This window comes from Schistocerca gregaria, chromosome X (assembly GCF_023897955.1).
Source record: "Schistocerca gregaria isolate iqSchGreg1 chromosome X, iqSchGreg1.2, whole genome shotgun sequence".
In the NCBI taxonomy this organism is placed as follows: Eukaryota; Metazoa; Arthropoda; class Insecta; order Orthoptera; family Acrididae; genus Schistocerca; species Schistocerca gregaria.
In genome coordinates this window covers 667,712,253-667,730,331 of record NC_064931.1, presented here as the reverse complement: position 1 = coordinate 667,730,331, position 18,079 = coordinate 667,712,253, and the positions used below count along the sequence as shown (strand labels likewise).

The following is an 18,079-nucleotide window of genomic DNA, read 5'->3' as shown; positions in this document are numbered from 1 at the left end:
GGAAGTCTCTCTCTAGACCTGCCGTGTGGCGGCGCTCGGTCTGCAATCACTGATAGTGGCGACACGCGGGTCCGGCGTATACTACCGGACCGCGGCCGATTTAAAGGCTACCACCTAATAAGTGTGGTGTCTGGCGGTGACACCACAACGGTATGTGAAGTGAGTGATCGTTCGACACGAAAATTAATCTACTTTGCTTACTTTCATTCGCTTGTGTCGTATGGTATTATATTTTGGGGCAACTCTTCCCATTCTAAAAGGATATTTTTGGCTCAAAAACGGGCGGCTCGGGCAATAAGTGATGTAAGTTCACGAACCTCTTGTCAGCCCCTGTTCACGAGTCCGTATGTTTTGACATTGGCCCCTCAATATGTATATTCCTTACTGTCATTTCTTGTTACCAATATTAGCTTATTCCTAAGAATAAGCAGCTTTCCCTCAGTTAAAAAAAAATGGTTCAAATGGCTCTGAGCACTAGGGGACTTAACTTCTGAGGTCATCAGTCCCCTAAAACTTAGAACTACTTAAACCTAACTAACCTAAGGACAGCCGGCTTGTGTCGCCGAGCGGTTCTAGGCGCTTCAGTCTGGAACCGCGCGACCGCTACGGTCGAAGGTTCGAATCCTGCCTCGGGCATGGATGTGTGTGATGTCTTTAGGTTAGTTAGGTTTAAGTAGTTCTAAGTTCTAGGGGACTGATGACCTCAGATGTTAAGTCCCATAGTGCTCAGAGCCATTTGAACCATTTTAACCTAAGAACATCACACACATCCATGCCCGAGGCAGGATTCGAACCTGCGACCGAAGCGGTCGTGCGGTTCCAAACTGTAGCGCCTAGAACCGCTCGGCCACCCCCGCCGGCATCCCTCAGTTAATACTGGGCAAATCGAACCTGTATTTGGATCGGACTTCCTTAACTCTTGTGCACATAGGTATGCAGTATACTTCTGTATCTATTTTAAATAAGCTACCGCTCGAATTAAAAAATCTGAGAAGTAATCCACGCGCATTCAAATCGAAACTGAAGAGTTTCCTCATGGGTCACTCCTTCAAAAAAATGGATCTGAGCACTATGGGACTTAACATCTATGGTCATCAGTTCCCTAGAACTTAGAACTACTTAAACCTAACTAACCTAAGGACATCACACAACACCCAGCAATCACGAGGCAGATAAAATCTCTGGCCCCACCGGGGATCGAACCCGGGAACCGGGGCGTGGGAAGCGAGAACGCTACCGCACGACCACGAGATGCGGGCAGTCACTTCGTCTATACTGTTGAGGAGTTCCTTGAAAAATTGAGCTGGTTCCTGTTCGATTGTTGATTTCGTTTACTTAAACTTATGGATTGATTTGTTTCGGTTTCATAAACATTTTATTTTTATCTGTTGTTACTTTCGTGTTGTAATTTCATGTACTGACATGTTCCATGACCTCAGAGATTTGATCCTCAATTTTGTCCTTCGGAACTTGACGTGGAAATAAAATAAAAATAAATTTCAGTGCTGGACCATCAACAAGTGTCAGTGTGCGAACCATTCAATGACACATCAGTGATATTGGCTTTCAGAGCCGAAGGCCCAGTCGTGTACCCTTGATGACTGCACGACGCAAAGCTTTACGCTTCGCCTCGCTTGTGCCCCTCAACACCGACATTGGTCTGATGTCTGGAAACATGTTGCCTAGTCGGACGAGTCTCGTTTCAAATTGTATGGAGCGGATGGACGTGTACGTATATGGAGACAACCTCATGAATCCATGGACCCTGCATGTCAACAGGAGATTGTTCAAGCTGGTGGAGGCTCTGTAACGGTGTGAGACGTGTGCAGTTGGAGTGATATGGGACCCTTGATACGTCTAGATAAGACTCTGACAGGTGACACGCACGTAAATGTCCTGTTTGATCACCTACATCCATTCATGGCCATTGTGAATTCTGACGGACTTGGGCAATTCCAGCAGGACAATGCAACACTCTGCACGTAAAGAATTGCTGCAGAGTGGCTCTAGGAACACTTCCGCTGGCCACCTAACTCCCCTGACATGAACATTTTTGAGCACATCTAGGATGCCTTGCAACTTGCTGTTCAGAAGAGATCTCCACCCCGTCGTACTCTTACGTATTTATGGACCATGGTGTCAGTCCCCTCCAGCACTACTCGAGACATTAGCTGAGTCTATGCCACGTTGTGTTGCGGCCTTTCTGCACCCTCACTGGGGCCCTACTCGGTATTAGGAAGGTATACCAGTTTGTTTGGCTCATCAGTGTATATGTGACATGAGCTTAAGCGAGCTGAGCCACGGGTAAAATGAGTCCTCCCAGATCTGGTACACATACTGCTTACTATCTGGATAGGAAATACTGTGGGGGAACTTATAAATGCACTGCCTTAAAAAAGTAACACCCTTATGCACTGTGTTCAGTGCCACCTCTGCATTAATGTGTGACTCATTTATGGTTGTCATCGACGATCATATGCTGTCCTGAAGACTAGTCGTACGCCTTCTGTTTTGGCTCTGCAAGCAGTAACTGTGCTCAGTTTGGAGGTGAACAGTGTGTGAAGCTTTCATTTTAGGGGACAACCATGCCCCGCCGACGAATACGTACTCCTGTTTTACAAATTCACTCATTTGAAGAGAGTCGTCATTTGAAGAGACAGGCAGAAAGCTGGATGTATGTATCGACGTGTCGCTGCACATGTTGGGCACAATGTATCGGTCATGTGTCGCTGTTTTCGGGAGTAGTCTGTAGAACATTCCCATACCCGTGGGCGAAGTTATAGACCTAGGTGTAATACAGACGCACGTGGAGGTCGATGTATAGTGCGAACAGCGGTGACCGACCGAACATTATCCAGTGAAGAAATCAATTAGTTATATTAGAACTTAGCATGTGCATTACATTATTAAGCGTATCTAGGATGCAACAGTACGACAGACAAAGTGTCATGTTGTTTCACTTTCAATAGCACTATTTTTTTATGATTATTCGCTCTGTTGTGTTTGTTGCGACAACATCCATAAAGATTTGAAGCAGCATTTTTCTGCCAAAGAAAGTTTGTTCTCCAACACCACCTTTCACGTAATAATAATTGTATTTTCTTTTTAGAAATTTGTTTCATTTTTCCAATGAGTAACTTATCTAGAAACGATGTTGCATCCGTTTTGCAGCAAAATCTTACATACGAAAGCGAGAATTTTAACAATTTTAGAAAGTTTAGACTCTCTGAGGGTGCCAATGCTCTAAAATGAAAAGATGGAATGGCTTTATTGGCCGGGAGACCTCGTTCGTAAACGTTAAAAAAAATGGCTCTAAGTACTATGGGACTTAACATCTGACGTCATCAGTCCCCTAGACTTAGAACTAATTAAACCTAACTAACCTAAGAAGATCACACACATCCATGCTCGAGGCAGGATTCGAACCTGCAACCGTAGCAGCAGCGCGGTTCCGGACTGGAACGCCTAGAACCGCTCGGCCACAGCGACGTTTCGCAATCCTTTGCAAGACTTTCTATGTGACGTCACTTCGGCAACTTGCATGTCAGTGAAGACGAGATGAAATGATCAGGACGACACAAACATCCAGTTCCCGACCGAAGAAAATCTACCACGGCGACAATGGAACTGGGGACCGCAAGATCTAGAGGTAGTGTTGCTAACCACTTCATCTGTCTGTTTCTTCGACGGTTTTCTTCTGCAGTTCTGTGGCGATATCGTATGACTTTCCTCAGATTTCTTCCGTGAAAACTTTACTCAGTATTTTAATTACATAGGGTGGCCGAACACGCCGAGCTACAGTGCCGGCTCAACTAGACCACGAGTGGCGAATCATTGCGTGCGCTGTCAGCGTTTGAAACGTTGGGGGAATGCTGCATGGTTGTGTTTTAAGTTGTACAATTTCCTTGTAGTTCATTTGTGAATGGCGCCTGAGACCTTATCGAATGACAGTATGGAGTGGTTAAGTGTCATACTACGGATCCAGAGGTTTCGGCTCCCATCTCAATTAGTGCTAGGGTTTTTATCTGTTACTTCTCTCCTCTTTCACCTCTGGCACTATGAAAACACCTAGTTGGACAGTGTCTCAGGGACCACGTCAGGCGGTAGTTACCTCAGTTAACATACACTCCTGGAAATGGAAAAAAGAACACATTGACACCGTTGTGTCAGACCCACCATACTTGCTCCGAACACTGCCAGATGGCTGTACAAGCAATGATCACACGCACGGCACAGCGGACACACCAGGTACCGCGGTGTTGGCCGTCGAATGGCGCTAGCTGCGCAGCATTTGAGCACCGCCGCCGTCAGTGTCAGCCAGTTTGCCGTAGCATACGGAGCTCCATCGCAGTCTTTAACACTGGTAGCATGCCGCGACAGCGTGGACGTGAACCGTATGTGCAGTTGACGGACTTTGAGCGAGGGCGTATAGTGGGCATGCGGGAGGCCGGGTGGACGTACCGCTGAATTGCTCAACACGTGGGGCGTAAGGTCTCCACAGTACACCGATGTTGTCGCCAGTGGTCGGCGGAAGGTGCACGTGCCCGTCGACCTGGGACCGGACCGCAGCGACGCACGGATGCACGCCAAGACCGTAGGATCCTACGCAGTGCCGTAGGGGACCGCACCGCCACTTCCCAGCAAATTAGGGACACTGTTGCTTCTGGGGTATCGGCGAGGACCATTCGCAACCGTCTCCATGAAGCTGGGCTACGGTCCCGCACACCGTTAGGCCGTCTTCCGCTCACGCCCCAACATCGTGCAGCCCGCCTCCAGTGGTGTCGCGACAGGCGTGAATGGAGGGACGAATGGAGACGTGTCGTCTTCAGCGATGAGAGTCGCTTCTGCCTTGGTGCCAATGATGGTCGTATGCGTGTTTGGCGTCGTGCAGGTGAGCGCCACAATCAGGACCGCATACGACCGAGGCACACAGGGCCAACCCCCGGCATCATGGTGTGGGGAGCGATCTCCTACACTGGCCGTACACCTCTAGTGATTCTCGAGGGGACACTGAATAGTGCACGGTACATCCAAACCGTCATCGAACCCATCGTTCTACCATTCCTAGACCGGCAAAGGAACTTGCTGTTCCAACAGGACAATGCACGTCCGCATGTATCCCGTGCCACCCAACGTGCTCTAGAAGGTGTAAGTCAACTACCCTGGCCAGCAAGATCTCCGGATCTGTCCCCCATTGAGCATGTTTGGGACTGGATGAAGTGTCGTCTCACGCGGTCTGCACGTCCAGCACGAACGCTGGTGCACCTGAGGCGCCAGGTGGGAATGGCATGGCAAGCCGTTCCACAGGACTACATCCAGCATCTCTACGGTCGTTTCCATGGGAGAATAGCAGCCTGCATTGCTGCGAAAGGTGGATATACACTGTACTAGTGCCGACATTGTGCATGCTCTGTTGCCTGTGTCTATGTGCCTGTGGTTCTGTCAGTGTGATCATGTAATTTATCTGACCCCAGGAATGTGTCAATAAAGTTTCCCCTTCCTGGGACAATGAATTCAAGGTGTTCTTATTTCAATTTCCAGGAGTGTATATGTAAGTTCAAAGATCGGAGGAAGGCACATATCACTTCCAATAGGTCAGTGCCTAGTAATGCATGGAGGTGTTCAAACAGGCAGATTCCAGATACCTGTATTTCCGGAATACATTTTACATTGTGCCCCAGTGTAGACTGTTAAGGAATGTCCGAGCGTACGGAATATGTTCCCAGTTATGTGAGTGGCTCAACGACTTCATAAGTAATAGAACGCACTACATTGTCATCAGCCAGTGTTCATCAGAGACAAGGGCATGGTGAGGAGTGCAACAGGGAAGAGTGATAGAACCGCTCCTATTCTCTGTCTTCGCAACTGATCTGACGGAAATGGTGAGCGTCTAGGGCTGTTTGCTGACGACATTGCGATGTACGGGAGGGTGTCACCGCTCAACGACGGTAGGAGAACGCAAGATGACTTAGACAAAATTTATAGTTGATGTACTGAATGGCAGCTTGCTCTAAATGTAGAAAGATGTAAGTGAATGCCGATGAGTAGGAAAAACAGCCCCTTCATGTGCGAAAACAGCATTACCAGTGTGGCGCTTGACCCAGTCACGTTGATTAAATATCTGGGCGTGACGTTGCAAAGGGATATGAAATGAAAAGAATACGTAAGGACAGTAGTAGAGAAGACATGTGGTCGACTTCGGTTTATTGTGGAAATTTTAGGGAAGTGTAGCTCATCTATAAAGGACACGGCATTTAGAACACTAGTACCACACATTCATGAGTACTGCTCTAGTGATTGGAATCCTCCACCCGGTCGAACTAAAAGGCAGATGTCGAAGCAATTTGGAGGCGTGATACTAGATTTGTTACCGGTAGGTGCAATCAGTATGCGAGCATTACGCATATGAAACTTCCTGGCAGATTAAAACTGTGTGCCAGACCGAGACTCGAACTCGGGACCTTTGTCTTTCGCGGGCAAGCGCTCTACCAACTTTTTTTTTTTTTTTTTTTTTTTTTTTTTTTTTTTGTAATCTCATTTTTTGTAATCTCATTTTTTGTTCGTGGCGGACGTCACCTGACGCCCATTGAAGTTCGCTACTGATCCATTCACTCAGTTTTTTTATTACAGAGGGCAGCTAACCCTCTGACCGAACACGCTGAGCTACCGTGCCGGCAACCAACTGAGCTACCCAAGCACGACTCACGCCCCGTCCTCACAGCTGTACTTTCTGCCAGTAGTAGAGCACTTGCGCGCGAAAGGCAAAGGTCCCGAGTTAGAGTCTCGGTCCGGCACACAGTTTTAATCTGCCAGGAAGTTTCATATCAGCGCACACTCCGTTCCAGAGTGAAAATCTCATTACGGATATGCTTCGTGAACTCCAGTCGGAATCCCTGGAGGGAAGACGACATTCTTTTTGGGCGAAGCACTATCGAGAATGTTTAGAGAACTGGCATTTGAAGCTGAATGCGGAGTGATTCTGTTGCCGTCAACGTACATTTCGCGTAAGGACTATGAAGACAACAAGATAAGAGAGATGAGGGGTCGTACAGAGGCATGTAGTGTCAATCGTTTTTCTCTCGCTCTATTTGCGAGTGGAAATGACTAGTTTTGGTTCCCTCCGCCACGCACCATGCTGCGACTTGTGGAGTACCGTATGTATGTAGATGCAGATGTAAATGTAGATGTAGATGTAGAAGTAAAGGAGCTAATTGTAAAAACGCGTAGCATTCGTCTACCTAAAGTTTAGTTCCAGCAAAGTTATTGTTGTGAACTTAAATCTGAATACTGATTTCACGCAGCTCTCTACGCTATTCTGTCTGATGCAAGTTCAAAAATGGTTCAAATGGCTCTGAGCACTAAGGGACTTAACTTCTGAGGTCATCAGTCCCCTAGAACTTAGAACTACTTAAACCTAACTAACCTAAGGACATCTCACACATCCATGCCTTAGGCAGGACTCGAACCTGCGACCGTAGCGGTCGCGCGGTTCCAGACTGTAGCGCCTAGAACCGCTCGGCCACTCCGGCCGGCCCTGATGCAAGTGTCCTAACCTCTGTGCTACTAATCCAGCATGTATCCACTTCAATATCCTTGTTGTAGCTAAGCTCTTGTTCTCTCTCTTATAATTTACTCTTTTTTGTCAAGGGTAGTTGTAATGGTCGTCTTCTGAAGTATGAAGATAGTCACGTATCCGTCTACGGTTGGATGTACGGCTTAATGTGCCCTGTGTGAACAGTAAACTTACATTCTTTGTTGGCCATAGTGATGTGCAGAGGGAAGTTTACCCACCGAGTCACGGTAGTGAAACTGGGAACGACCTAAACAACTTGTAATAGTAATGGGTATTGGCTTACTTAAAACGTGGATTAATGCCTTGGCAGGTAATGCGTGTGAGTAGGAGGAAAGTGAGTAAAGGATTATTATTAAATGTCTCTGGACTTAGTCAAATTGATTAAATGCCTAGGTGTGATACAATGAATCAAAATGAAGAAGAAAAAGTATCAAATATCAGTTTTCACTGAAACATATCTTTCAACGTTTAATACAACTGTAAATGAGACTACGTACAACACCCCTGTATGACCTATTATAGGATACTGACTGAGTTTTAGAAATGTCAGCGGGTCACATAAAGAAGCAACTCAAAGGAATACAAAAGTACATCTAAGTACCGATTCTGTGGAGACCGTGAAGGCAAAATTAAACTGAAAACAGCTAGCATAGATGAGTGTTAAGAATCATTCTTCACACGCTCGAGCCGTAAATGCAAAGAGCAGAAACAGTAATGTACAGTAGAATGAAATTATACATCGCAGATTGTAGACTGTTGGTCGACATTGGATGTGCTTGGGAAGCGCGACTGACAGCGTATTGTTTACGAAAGAGAGGTATCAGGGTTCGAGTCTCGGCCTGACTTAACTTGCAACATGTAACCGACATAGCCTATATTTCAGAATAAAGTAGCCGATCACCATCACAGCAGTTGGTCAAGTTTAAAGAAATAATATAGAGACATACTGTAAAGAACGGGAGAGAGGTTTACGGAGACATCCACGTATACGACGCTCAAGTGGAAGGGGAAAGGGGCGGTGGGACCTATAACGGTACAAAGTACTCTCCACCATACACTGCAATTTTTCTTTCAGTGTATTGGCACAGGTATGGAGATGTAGATGATGGATACACGGGGTGATTTAGCTGCCCCTACCGATGATGTTTTATGCAACCGCAATTCTATATCTGGCATTCAGAAAACACGCACAAACTGTTAGTCCTATAGAAAAAAATGAACATGACGTTTTTTTAGGAATTTTAATGTAGCTAAATTTTGTACTGGGATACATTTCCGCTGGAGACAAAGGTTTCCGAGTTCTCTCACCAGCCAGGATTTCTAGTATGTTGACCTTGGCACTCCTTCCTACCACTGTACAAAAATTTCCGACTGCACGAACTATTCCCGATATTCGACCTTTTTTGGTTTCTATTGACTGGGCTGCTATGCCGTCAGCATATTCGGCTATTTCGTTAACGTTATTAATATTACCTTGTCAGCGAGGGTAATGGAAGAAAAACGACATTTTCAAACGTTTTGCTAAAGCTAATAATGTTGACAAATCGATCCAAACTTAACACGTACAAGGACAGTAGTTTCGTAGCCAGAAGGCCTGACGGATACAACGACGTATTTTTTTGTTTTAAGTTGTTAAAATTCATAAAATTGTCAGGTAAAATTTACACAAGCATCAGTTTTACAATCTGTAAGTGCTCGAATAAGCTGGTGGTGTAATAAGGTCAGTCAATGAAGACCAAACAAGGTCGAACATGAGAAATAAGTCGTGCTGTCGTAAATTTTTGTACTGTGGTTAGAGGGAGCGCTATGAACAACATACCAGAACTCCTGACCGGTGGGGACTTAGGGTGGGAGTGCGGCTGCGTTTGTAGGTCAATTTTGTGTGTTTTTCTTGAATAGCTCGAAAACTACGCCTCTAGCGAAAATGTATCCCAGTACGAAATTTAACGACATCAAATTTCCTACAAAATCTGTTCATTTTTTCTGTAGGACTAATAGTTTGCGAGTAGAGAGAGAGAGAGAGAGAGAGAGAGAGAGAGAGAGAGAGAGAGAGAGCAACCATGAAAATCTCGCGCATGGTTTTGAAGGAAAGCTATAACATTGCGGTTTGCATAAAATGACGACAGTAGGGGCAGCTGAGTCACCCTTTATAAGCTCACCAGACAACAGATTAATCAGCTCCTTAAAAGAACGCAGTGGTAGCAATGGAGTGCTGTATATACTGCAGAACTGGTACCAGGCAGTCATGTGACTCTACACCACTGACATAAATCATTCCAGCGATGTTGTGTGTATATGCCAGACGACTGCATGCAACCATCGCAGTGAGAGTGATCGACGTAGATGCTGGACACAATATCAAAAAGGGGGAACTGGGATTGGAAGTGCATATAACCACACCATGAATGAAGTTGTGCGAAATGCTGTTGTATCAACGCGGACTGCCTAACGGTTTGCAAGGAACAGTATACAGCTTGCAATCATGTAACAGGGCATAAGAACAGAGGTTGTAAAATGTTTCTAACTGACACAAACCGAAGACCAGTGATGTACATTGTCAATGACAATCTGTTTCAAATCCGACAGGAATTACGGCTGCTGTCGGTGAGAGGAAGTCCATCTCAGTCAGTTTTTCAGAGAAAATAGAGAAGAGAATTGCATGTTATGAATATTTGGAGTCGGGTATCTCTCAAACATGCCGCTGCTCAAGGCCGTGCAGCCGGCCGCTGTGACCAAGCGGTTCTAGGCGCTACAGTCCGGAACCGAGCGACTGCTACGGTCGCAGGTTCGAATCCTGCCTCGGGTATGGGAGTGTGTGATGTCCTTAGGTTAGTTAGGTTTAAGTAGTTCTAAGTCTAGGGGACTGATGACCTCAAATGTTAAGTCCCGTAGTGCTTAGAGCCATATGAACCATTTCAAAGCCTTGCATAATGCCGTACTTCTTCATTGGGCCAGGCAACACGGAAACGGGACTGCAGCTGGGGTGGAGTTAAGTCGTGTGGCCCGAAGAGTCATGAGGCTTTAAATCCGCAATATCAAGAACGTATAATTCAGACTGCTGGTGGCTTTTCGAGATTTTTGTGATATTTTTGGTACCATAATTTGGATTCTCTTGTTCAGATTACTGTGAACATGAACAGGATGCTTATTTGAGCATTATCTATGACCAAGTAATCCCCTTTCTTACTACGCCTTCGTGATGAAAATGTTGTGGACATATCGTCTTCCAAGACGATAACAGCAGTCTTCACAGTGCTGTACGAGCACGTTCGTGGTTGACTAACACTGGACCACCCCATTCCACTAAAAAAATGGTTCAAATGGCTCTAAGCACTATGGGACTTAATATCTTAGGTCATCTGTCCCCTAGACTAGGAACTACCTAAACCTAACTAACCTAAGGACATCACACACTCTCATGCACGAGGCAGGATTCGAACCTGCGATTGTAGCAGCAGCGCGGTTCCGGACTGAAGTGCCTAGAACCGCTCGGTCATAGTGGCAGGCTATTCCAATGAAAATGTTTGGGAATATTTGGAACAGCAGGTCCAACGTAGCAATAAAGATGCTCGTAATTTTGTGGTTCTACTACACCTTATCATCAGTGTGTGGTTTCAGTTGGATATGACCTATCAGAAGATAATTGTAGGCTTGTCCGCCTCGTTAGCTGAGTGTTCAGCGCCGCCGAATGCTGTGCAAAGGGGCCCGGCATCGATTTCCGGCTGGATCGGAGATTTTCTCCGCTCAGGGATTGGGTGCTGTGTTGTCTCTATCATCATATCATCCCCATCGACACGCAAGTCGCCGAAGTGGTGTCAAATGGCTCTGAGCACTATGGGACTTAACATCTGTGGTCATCAGTCTCCTAGAACCTAACCAACCTAAGGACATCACACACATCCATGCCCGAGGCAGGATTCGAATCTACGACCGTAGCAGTCACGCGTTTCCAGACTGAAGCGCCTAGAACCGGCCGGCTAGGAGGCGGTGTTCCTCACGGAGAACCCTGCTCAGAAAGTTTCTGGAGCCCACGTCACAGAACAAGAAAGGTACACTGAGGTGACAAAAGTTATGAGATGCCTCCTATTATCGTGGCGGACCTCCTTTTGCCTCGCTTAGTGCAGCACCACTAAGGGGCATGGGCTCAAGAAGCCTTTGGAAGTCCTCTGGAGAAATATTGAGCAATGCTGCTTCAATAGAGACGGCCATTATTGCGGAACTGTTGCCAGTGCATGATTTTGTGCACGAACCTTTCTATTATGTCCCATGAATGTTTCATGGGATTTATGTCGGGCTATCTGGATGGTCATTTCATTCGCCAATTGTCCAGAGTGTTCTTCAAACAAATGGCGAACAATTTTGAACCGATGACATGGCGCATTGCCAATGATAAAAATTTCATCTTTGTTTGGGAATATGAAGTCCATGAGGGGCCGCTAATGGTCTCCAAGTATCCGAACACAACCATTTCTAGTCTGTTATCGGTTCAACTGGACAAGAGTATCCAGTCCATTCCATATAAAGACAGCTTACACGATTATACAGCCACCACCAGCTTGCTCAGTGCCTTGTTGACAACTTGGGTCCATGGATTCGTGAGGTCTACGCCACACTCGAACTCCACCATCACCATCTTGTACTATGAAATCGAGACTCATCCGACCAACCGATGTTTTCCAGTCGTCTGAGGTCTAGCCGATATTGTCACGAGCCCAGGAGAAGCGCTGAAGGTCGTACAACTAACAAAGGCACTCACGTTGGTCATCTGCTGCCATAGCCCATTAACTCCAAAGTATACGTTCACCGTTCGTCCCACATAGATATCTATGGTTACTACAGGCATTATTGCTTGTCTGTCAGCATCAGCGACTCTACACAAAAGCTGCTACTATCTGTCGTTAAGAGAAGTCGGCCAGCCACTGCGTTCTCTATTCGGAGATAATGCCCGAAATTTGGTATTCTCGCTATACTCTTGACGTTGTGGATCTCGGGATATTGAATTCCTTAACGATTTCCGAAATGTAAAGTCCTATGTGTTTATCTTCAGCTACCATTCCACATTCAGAGTCTGTTAATTCCCGTCGTGTGGCTATAATTACGCTGAAAACCTTTTCACGTGAATCAACTGACTAAATATGACACATCTGCCAATACATTGCCCTTTTATACCTGGTGTACGCAACACTACCGCCATCTGTGTATGTGAACATGGCTATTCCATAACTACTGTCACCTCAGTGTATTACTTCTTACAACATGCATCTCCCATAATGTTGATGATGAGGTCCCATACTCCGAGGGGTCGTTGCGGGAGACCCGCATCGCCGACTAGGCAAGGTCCTAGAGGAGGTGTTTTAGCCGGCCGGGATGGCCGAGCGGTTCTAGGCCCTACAGTCTGGAACCGCGAGACCGCTACGGTCGCAGGTTCGAATCCTGCCTCGGGCATGGATGTGTGTGTTGTCCTTAGGTTAGTTAGGTTTAAGTAGTTCAAAGTTCTAGGGGACTGGTGTCCTTAGAGCTTAAGTCCCATAGTGCTCAGAGCCATTTGAACCATTTGAGTTGTTTTGCCATTGCCTTCCTCTGATCGTAATGGGGATGAATTATGATGATGATGAAGACGACACAACAACATCTAGTCATCTCGAGGCAGGGAAAATCCCTAACCTCACTGAGAATCGAACCGGTGAAACCCGATGATCATGACACAAAAATTAGATGCTGCTGCTTAAAGGTTTAAGGGCACGAAACATCGAAGCTCATCAGGCCACCAGGACGGAATGGAGGTAACCCATCTTTCTGCGTCGACAGTAATTTATATGCGCAAGTCTGAGACATATTTTAAATGTTTGCGTAACGTGAGTCTGATGCGTGACGTGGTAAACAGCCCACTATTTTGCTAGTGGGATTGGGGAAACCGCCTAAAAGCTACGTCCAGGCTGGATGGCACACAGGCCGCCGTCGTTAATGCGTCGGCCGTACTCGAACGGGGACGGGCACACCACCCCTTGATGGAAACGGGCGCTTTAACACACACTGCTGTCGGCTATCAGAGCGTGTTCACATATTAGCAAATTTGTACTCATACTGAGTCATGGTTTCCGTGTACTAACAGCGAAATGGCCGAGGTGCAGAAACTGCTCTTCACTGTACATCATACGGAGGCTGTCGGATTACACATGTGGTTGCAGCAATATTGTTCAAGTATATGGAATCGACATCAGATCGGAGGGATAAATCTACATCTACATCTACATCCATACTCCGCAAGCCACCTGACAGTGTGTGGCGGAGGGTACCTTGAATACATCTATCAGTTCTCCCTTCTATTCCAGTCTCGTATTGTTCGTTGAAAGAATAATTGTCGGTATGCCTCTGTGTGGGCTCTAATCTCTCTGATTTTATCCTCATGGTCTCTTCGCGATATATACGTAGGAGGGAGCAATAAATTGCTTGACTCTTCGGTGAAGGTATGTTCCCGAAAATTCAACAAAAGCCCGTACCGAACTACTGAGCGTCTCTCCTGCAGAGTCTTCCACTGGAGTTTATCTATCATCTCCGTAACGCTTTCGCAATTACTAAATGATCCTGTAACGAAGCGCGCTGCTCTCCGTTGGATCTTCTCTATCTCTTCTATCAACCCAATCTGGTACGGATCCCACACTTCTAAGCAGTATTCAAGCAGCGGGCGAACAAGCGTACTGTAACCTACTTCCTTTATTTTCGGATTGCATTTCCTTAGGATTCTTCCAATGAATCTCAGTCTGGCATCTGCTTTACCGACGATCAACTTTATATGATCATTCCATTTTAAATCACTCCTAATGCGTACTCCCAGATAATTTATGGAATTAACTGCTCCCAGTTGCTGACCTGCTATTTTGTAGCTAAATGGTAAGGGATTTTTCTTTCTATGTATTCGCAACACATTACACTTGTCTACATTGAGATTCAATTGCCATTCCCTGCACCATGCGTCAATTCGCTGCAGATCCTCCCGCATTTCAGTAAAATTTTATATTTTTACAACCTCTCGATATACCACAGCATCATCCGCAAAAAGCCTCAGTGAACTTCCGATGTCATCCACAACGTCATTTATGTATATTGTGAATAGCAGCGGTCCTACGACACTCCCCTGCGCAACACCTGAAATCACTCTTACTTCGGAAGACTTCTCTCCCTTGAGAATGACATGCTGCGTTCTGTTATCTAGGAACTCTTCAATCCAATCACACGATTGGTCTGATAGTCCATATGCTCTTACTTTGTTCATTAAAGGACTGTGGGGAACTGTATCGAACGCCTTGCGGAAGTCAAGAAACACGGCATCTACCTGTGAACCCGTGTCTATGGCCCTCTGAGTCTCGTGGACAAATAGCGCGAGCTGGGTTTCATACGACCGTCATTTTCGAAGCCCATGCTGATTCCTACAGAGTAGATTTCTAGTCTCCAGATAAGTCATTATACATGCTCCAAAATTCTACCTATATAGCCGGCCGCGGTGGTCTCGCGGTTCTAGGCGCGCAGTCCGGAACCGTGCGACTGCTACGGTCGCAGGTTCGAATCCTGCCTCGGGCATGGATGTGTGTGATGTCCTTAGGTTAGTTAGGTTTAAGTAGTTCTAAGTTCTAGGGGACTGATGACCACAGCAGTTGAGTCCCATAGTGCTCAGAGCCATTTGAACCATTTTTCTACCTATATAAAGGGTGGTTGCGCGAAAGATCGCTATATTGTTTATCTGGTGGGAGAGTGTAAGAGAAATGCTGAAAATCTTCACTGGCAGAAATTCGAAGAAAGACGTCGATATCTGCCCAGAAATTCAACAATAAGTTTCTTTAGGGAGGAAGCTAAGAGTATTTCGTAGCCCCTAACAAATCGATACCACAGATATCGCGATGAACAAATCAGATTAATAATAGCTCACAGAAGGAAAGCGAGGGAATTTTGATAGATGGCGCCATAAAAAGTGCGCTCTTCGTAGTGATTCGCAGAATTTGGGAGTAGATGCAGGTAAAGGTAATTTAATACGAAGTTTGTAAAGCGACGGCGGAAGCTAGGTGGGGAGGGAGGGGAGGGGAGCAATAAGGCGGGAGCAGAGCCAGGGCGCAGGCGTGTGCGCCCCTCCGACGCCGCTACCCCCACCACCGCCGGCGCCGGCACCTACAAGTAGAGCGACGCCAGCGCCGGCTCGCAGTCGCGCAGCCGCCGCCTCCCTGCTCGCACATCGCCGCCTCTGCCCGCAGGTAGGACGCGCTGCGGCTCGCGCCACGCGCCAAGCAAACGCCTGCTTTCTGCACGCTGTCATTGCTGTGCTAAAGTCTGTTACATACTGTTTAATTTTACTGTACAGAGACCAACATGTAGAGATTCATGCTCTGTTTTCTTCTACCCTCTTGTGGTCTGACGTAGTTTCGATTGTTTATTTCTTGGTAACATGACAGTTCGGCCTAAACTCAAATTTAAAAGTCAGACTTCTCTCTGTGTTGTCTTTAAAAACGAATACTACTGATTCAAATATGAGTCCTATTCCACAAAAAATTGACGAGAAAATTCCAAGAGGGGTTATCAACGTGAATGTTGTTTCGTATTTGCCGCAACAGACGACAGAAGCGTGCGTAAAAGTGTCATTTCTGTTAAATTTAGTACTTCTCACTTCAAAATTTGATATATATACACTATATTTTTCATTTTTATACTAACTGCCTGATCGCGAACTTTGCCTCCCGTGTTGAAAGTAATTTCGTTTATATGGGAATGAAATATGTGCTTAAAAATTTCAAAATTATTCACAGATTTCAATCGCCACTGTTTTCCCTGTTGTAAATAAAAGGCAAATGATAAAATTTAGCTTGTGAAATATGCCTTCAAGTTTTCTGATATACTCTAGGGGATTGTTGATGTAGCCACAGGGTGTGAAATGCAACATTCGCAGGTCACTGAGAAATGTTAATTTACATCTGCGACAGATCTCACTTTTCATACATTTGAACCGCTGAGCTCATCTGTAATCTAACTGTTAAAACGCGAACGAATAATACAGGTCATTATATATTGTTTCTTCGGAGACATGGTAATGCTATAATGTGCATAAAAAAACAAGCGTTATGACATTACTAAATTTGTGTAAATTTCAGCTCTGCAACGTGAAACTGAAGAGTAAGGTAAGGTATCGGCATTAACCGTAATTTATATTGAATTATTTGTTTTTCTTTGTTGTCATATTGTCATATATTGTCGTGTTATGTAGACATTCCATAGAAATGAATCACCAGTCTTGGACGGAGTATTTATGGTACGCTGGTTAAGTACAGCGCAAATTTTCCGCAATATTCCTTTAGCACATAAGAAAATATCAAGTATATTTCAATGAATATTCCATAAACAAAAATACTTAGATAATAAAAGTTCTCAGTCATGTAGCGAGAATCTTTCTGTTTAGAGATAATTTCTTACTCGAAGGATACAGCTACGATCAGTAAGAGAATTTAACAAGTTTTGGTATAATGCAGATCAAGTTAGTTTAAATTAAATGAAAAAATCTAAATCAAAACTATGTGGATGACGTTAGTCTTCCAACAAACAGAAATGCAACAAAGAATTTTTTTTTAAATATTCAAATTCTTGACATAATTTGTCACTCGATTCAAAAGTGTTTCAAGTTTTTCGATTTCCTACATTTTTGTTTTGACAACATGACACAACATGTTCGCAGTAAGTGTGTTTGCTAGAGCACTGCAAGCATGGGAACTATAACCAGAAGGGCGTTACAAAGTAAGACTGTTTTTACATTGAGATAAAGTAGTTCACAACAAAAATCATATGTAACAGAAAAAACCAGAGGATAGATACAATATCCTATATTAATTTAATCATATGGTACGATGATCTGTTTTCACATAGCCAAGTAATCATGAACAATAGCAGCTAAGAAGAGCGCAGAAGATGAACATTGATGTTTTAAATACAGGTGGAGTTTTACATTCCCAAATTTCATATGTTGTATATCATGTTCATTGTAACGTTTCATTACATACGAAATATTTATGATTTATCAGGCCTTAAACAGAATTTTTGTAAAACAAAAAAGAGACATGCTGACAATTACGTACCTTTTAAATTTCTTGTTTAACATTATATTCGTTATTTCTATCGTATGTGTTCATTTTAATTCTAGCAGACGAACAGTTTATGGTAAGTCTATTTTTGTTGTTGACAGTATCTACTTCAGTAATGATGACTGCAATTATATTACCAGGTATCTAACTTTAATTCACCCATTTCTACAGTAATACGTAAATAACACTCAGTCTATCTTCGCTGACCAACTAGACATTTGAAGTTCCCACCACGTCCCTAAACACGCTTGTAAATAAATGTATGCTCTGAAACAGTACTGAACCTGCTGTGGCGCATGCTTCGTGATCCTATTGTTGAATTTTGGGATTCTTGTTACCGTGTTTACCCATGTTTTCAAAATAAATATATATGTTGTGGAGCCACCTCCTT

At 44.9% G+C, this 18,079-nt stretch overlaps 1 protein-coding gene across 3 annotated transcripts in view; it reads left to right on the top strand.

Annotated features, from left to right (window-relative positions):
* The first annotated feature begins 15,752 nt into the window (after window positions 1–15,752).
* LOC126299171 (serine/threonine-protein kinase NIM1-like) overlaps window positions 15,753–18,079 on the top strand; it is a 511,818-nt gene continuing 509,491 nt past the window's right edge. Inside the window, exon 1 of one of the 3 annotated variants that reach the window (XM_049990932.1) lies at window positions 15,753–15,816. The gene's annotated coding sequence lies outside the window, so the exon portion shown is untranslated. The remainder of the gene's footprint in view (window positions 15,817–18,079) is intronic. The other 2 variants (XM_049990936.1, XM_049990933.1) reach the window with 2 other exon arrangements.